We start from the raw sequence: 6,000 nt of genomic DNA, 5'->3' as shown, positions 1-6,000 counted from the left end.
TGAAAAATGTGAACACATTTTAGATGATTTCCCCCTCACCATTGCTATGTGTACTTTTATCCTGCTAAAGGCATTGATTCAATTTCGCTTTTGAGTTGGTTTTAAAATGTTTTTGTAATATATATGTGGCAAACAGAAATAAAATAATACATACTTTTAAATTGCCATTTAACGTAACTTGTGTTTTAATCCTATATTTTATAGCAAATATTGTCCAATCTTTATGAAGTTTCAGGCACATAGACGTCATGCCCGAGATCAGTTTGAAGTATCGATTTTCTATAGCCTGTTTGTGCCCCGAATAATAAGTTTTATTAAAAAATATATTGAATTATAAGATTCGAAGGTAATAATTGAAGCGTCGGCTGGAAGAACGTTACAAGTTACATTAGGTAAAATTTACAGGAGCTGCAAAAATGTGTACACGTACAGCGTTGTTCTTATAGGGTAGCAAACTTTTGAGTGGACAAATTTCACGTACTGCATTGATGGACAGTTGCAAGCCAAAGAGTATAGCAAGGTAACATGACATACAACATTATTACACGGAAACACGCTGAATGAAAATTTTGTAACTTACGACGTTGTTCCAGCCGACGCTTCAATTACAGAACATAAGCAAAATTACACTTGCCATTCTGCACTACATATATATATACACAATATATATATATATATATATATATATATATATATATATATATATATTACAATTTCATAAAAAGTTGGAATTAAATTTGACTAAGAAAGCAGAGTGCCCAAAATAATTGAAATTAATCATTCAAAAACTAGAACATTTTATTTTATTGGGTTATTTTACAACGTTGTATCAACATCTAGGTCTGAATGATATGACGGTGATAATGCCGGTGAAATGAGTCCGGGGTCCAACACCGAAAGTTACCCAGCATTTCCTCGTATTGGGTTGAGGAAAAACCCCGGAAAAAACCTCAACCAGGTAACTTGCCCCGACCGGGATTCGAACCCGGGCCACCTGGTTTCGCGGCCAGACGCGCTGACCGTTACTCCACAGGTGTGGAAAACTAGAAAATCAATTGCTCTTAAATGTTCAATATCTGACTACAACATACCTGAGAATTTTATTGAAATCTGTAAAAGAGAAAACAAGTTTTGTGAGTGAATAGAGTCTTTCCTTCAATTCACAGCTTGCATTTTGAACATAATTAACAGTTACTAGGCAACGCTGTAGGCTATAGTACATTGTTTTCTCAGTCAGGAACCCCTGTAGGATACCTGAATCTGCAGAAGAGTTGTTAGCAACGCGTAGCTTGGCTTCTGTCTGGTATTACAGGGGGAATGTTTTGAGCACAACTACATAGCCTACCTTATTTTATCTAAGATTACTGATAAACTCATTCAGGAGGCTCAGCTCGTACAGTGTTAGTGGTACATTTTTGTAATCTCAAATTATGCATTTTTTTCACTTTCCAGTACATGTTTTTTAATCCAGAAGACCTAGCTTTACTTTTCTCTTGTAGTTGCTGAGTTTCTGTTCTTTTTTAATTTTTTGCATCTCTGGCAGGAGATGCTATTTACAGTATTAAAAATAGGCTGCTACCTGTGATAGAGGAAAATAACGGCCAAATACAGGGTGTTTAAAGAACATTTACAATTTTGAGAGGTAGCAGTATTCATCATAAGAAAATAAAGTCTAATAAACCTGGGTCCTAAAACGAATATCTTCTGACATACGAGTTCAGATTTCCATTTTGAAAATAGCATTCATTGTTATTGTTGGCGGTAGTATTCATCAAACAAGAATATCTATTATGGGCTCTAAACTAATTTGGTAAGAAACAGGTGCTTTGAAATTGATATTGTACGAACAGCATATGATCTAATGTGCGCTCTTTGCTCGTTTCTTATTGGACATACAGTATCGTAGCAGAAATGCAATAAGCAAAACGTAACAAGATGTGCAGTCATTTAGTCTCTGCAGTAAATAGTATACTCAATAAGAAACAAGCAAAGAGCTCACATAAAAGATATACTGTTCTTGCAATACCAATTTCAAAGTCCTTTTCTCGCAAAAAATTTAATTTCAGGGCACATGTTTATTGAACTCTTTTCCTTCTTTTGTTAAATACTACTGTCTCTCAGAATATTGAATGTTTTTAAACATCCTGTATAATAATAAAACATATGAAATATCTATACTAATAATAAATCTGTAGCCAAAATTTTTCTGGTAATTTTCGATTTTCCAAAAATAATTGGTGTTAACATGTATAATTAACCATCCCGAAACCGAAAATCGCTTTTTTGAAATTTTTGTTTGTCTGCCTGTCTGCCTGCCTGCCTGCCTGCCTGCCTGCCTGCCTGCCTGCCTGCCTGCCTGCCTGCCTGTCTGTCTGTATGTTTGTTACCTTTTCACGCGATAATGGCTGAACCGATTTATATGAAAATTGAAATATATATTAAGTTCGTTGTAACTTATATTTTAGGCTATATGGAATTCAAAATACTTTATTTAAAAGGGAGGTTATAAGGGGACTTGAATTACATAAATCGAAATATCTCCCTTATTATTAATTTTTGTGAAAAATGTTGCATAACAAAAGTTGCTTTAAAAAGGATTTCCGATACGTTTCATTCCAAGCAAAATTTTGATGGGACCAAATTGCACCAAAAACGGATGTTCTCTGAACCAAGTGATCATATTTTAATTATTTGCATGTAATAACAATTAAGAAACATGTTAAAGGAATTATCATTGCACTAAATGAGTGTCTCTGGACCAAAATGATCGCATTTGAATTATTTAAATACAATTTAAATTAAGTGATATATTAAACGATTTATCCTTCTATCAAACACGAATGTTCCGTGCATTAAATGTCCTATTTTAATTATGTAATTACTTTATATTTATTTCTAACGGGTGCAGCGGAGCGCACGGGTACGGCTAGTTGTTAATAAGCGCATGTTTTGTTACTCAATGACTTGATAATTAACGAGAATTCTAGTACTTTTGGAAAGCCGACAGCTGAAAAATCGCCGAGACGTCAATGTATCAAAACGCACACAGAAAAAGAACAATAGATGGCCCGCGTAGCACACGTCATGGTGCTGAATGGCATTTGTTCCTCCCAGCTTTGTTTACCTGACGTTTTCCTTGAATAATTGGTTTCTCTCTCTGCAAAATTCTTCTTGGCTCTGTTGTGAAAGTTAAAAAAAGTAAAAGCATCAATTAGAATGAAACAGTGATTGTTTTGTCTCTGAAGCCAGCAAAGTTAAGTTTGGGATGCTGCCGGTGTCCTAGCAACCAGGACACGTCTGTCCGCACACATCATTGTTACAATAAACACAAAGTTGAGGCGATTAAAACTTTAGAGAGCGCCACATGCAGCGGATGGGCCGCCGCCAGTAGCTTATGCAGCCCGCAGTGCGCGCTCTGTCTGCGGGATGCGTCACAAAGTTTTCGCTTCCGTTTCTGTTTCTGTACTCCAGCTTTGGGAAATAATGCATTCAGTGGAGGTGACAATTCTTCCCTTTACGTTTCTTTTGAACTACAGACGTTGTTGAGAAAGGTTGAATTGAAAGTGTTAAGGAGTTGCCTTGTACCAGCAAGGTGATCAGATTTTCAAGTCCCAAAATCGGGATACATAGCAAATGAATGGTGCACATTCTATTTTGAAACCGTTTGCATGTGTGGAATAGATAGGTAAATTGGTCTGCTGTGTCCTTGAGATTTTCATGACAAATTCCATCCGTTCCGGTTGCTTTCTTGTCTTGAGAATGGATGCTTCCACTTCCGCTGTATGATGTACGGCATGCGGTGATGGCCTACGTCTATTGAGGAAGGAGCAGTGTTTCTCCAAGATTTCGTTTGGATCTCCTCATTATCTCCGTTCTAAGGGTGCAGAAGAAATGTCAGTATCTGTTGACTTGTCCTACTATGAAATTAGTTTTCCTGTCCTTTTTAGCAGTTTTTAATATGCTTTCCTTTACTCTGCACAGAGATTTAGATTTTCCGCGGAGATGTCTGTCCTTGCTCTGTGCAGGAGTTCGATTGTTTCTTTGATCTGTTCGTAGCTCTCAGATCAGACCAAGAAGAAGAAGAAGATGATGATTTGTATACACTTTTATATTCTGGTGATCTGGTTGGCCCTGTTTAAGGCGTGCTGAAGCTTCGTCAGTTGTGTCTTTTCCGGTTTCTAGTTTGTTCCCGCCAGCTTTCTTAAGATTTTGGAGAATTTCAGTGTTTCTTGATGACTTCTCTTCTTTGCTAGTGTAATTATTGATTCTACTGGTAGATACGATGAAAGAGTAATGGAACAGAGAAAAATTCTCTCCGGCACCGGGATTTGAACTGAGACGATTCTGTCAGACACCGGGATGGGTATCCGGTGTGGCTTAGTGGATAAAGCATCAGCATGTGGAGCTGAAAACCCGGGTTCAAATTCCGGTGCCGGAGGGAATTTTTCTCCATTCCATTACTCTTTCATCGTATGATGACGCAGAATATCTGCATGGAAATATCATATGTACTTCAGTACATTAAAAATTATATATATATATATATATATATATATATATATATATAATAAATAAATAATATATATCTGCTGGTAGATGTTTTCTTATAATGACAGCTGGTCAGGAGAAAAGTACTTATTGTCATATGAAAATGCAAGCTGGTAGCGGAATTAAGATGTTAGCCAATCACGTGGCTCATAACATCTTTTCCAGCCCAATCAAAGCTCGTTGCAATACTGGCACTGCCAGCTTCTCTCATTGGCTACCGCATATATTCAACTCACAAGCAAACGTTCTGATGGGAGCAGATAAAAAAGTTAAATTTTTTTCTTGCACCATGTTAATAATGTCAAAAAAAGTGCTTATACAAATTTTGGCCACTCGACCGCAATTACGATGGCCGTAAAAAATAAGTTTCCCAGGGGCCGTTAACAGAAAAAACACACAATTTCATTGGACAAATTTATTGGGACGGACACAGCAATTGTTGAGCTATTTTTCTATCGGAATTGAGACATTTCTCATATCATGGGATCGACAGAGAGAGGTGCAGACGCAGTCAAACGCTGGTTCCGATCTGAGGCGGCTGACTTGTACGACACAAAAATTGATCCCATGGTATGACAAATGTCTGAATTCCAGTGGGGGATATGTTGACAAATAGCACAACAATTACTGCATCTGTTTCAATAATATTTCTATGCAAGTGAACTTTTTTCTATAAACGGTCCCAGGGAAAATCACTTTCTGGACGGCCTCGTAATTGCGGTCGAGTGGCCAAAATTTGTATAAGCGCTTCTTTTGACATTATTAACATGGTGGAAGAAAAAAAATTAACTTTTTTATCTGCCTACATCAGAATGTTTGCTTGTCAGTTTTGAAGCGAATAAGATGCACTAACACAAATAGTAGCAACTGACTGTTTTGCCAAATTTACAGCTCACTATGAATGTGTAACAATCCAAATCGGGATAACTCATGACGTCTTGGAAAAATATGGGACATATTGCGTTAAAAATTTGGGACAGGCAGTCTAAATTTGAGACCGTCCCGGAAAAATAGGGATTAACGTTCGCCTTAGTACCATGCTAACCACATGGCATGAGCGTCGCTACTTGTTCTATATGAGTGCAGGTTGTTTGTGCAGCGAGAACTGACTCCCACTCAAAGCTACTGGGTGGCTGTTTTCACTGCTAGACTGGTAACGAGATTTACAAAATAGAAAATGATTAATGTAAGAACAATGAGTTTGTGTGACCTTTAAGATTGTGGACTTGCTTGTTAACTTCGTAATAAATAACTACACATTGTTCAGCACCTAAAGGAAGCCGGATGTAATGTTGAACTCTGTTTTCCGATATATTTCTGACTTTGTGTTTATTTCGCCCTCGACCAGCACTGCAACATCCCGATCACTGCTGACACACAATACAAGCTGTTTTACAATTTGTTTTCATTGCCATTCAGCCCGTGTTTTTAAATACAAAGTCTTTACTTAAT

This window comes from Periplaneta americana, chromosome 15 (genome assembly GCF_040183065.1).
Source record: "Periplaneta americana isolate PAMFEO1 chromosome 15, P.americana_PAMFEO1_priV1, whole genome shotgun sequence".
Classification (NCBI taxonomy): domain Eukaryota; kingdom Metazoa; phylum Arthropoda; class Insecta; order Blattodea; family Blattidae; genus Periplaneta; species Periplaneta americana.
Note: the sequence above shows the minus strand (reverse complement) of the source record.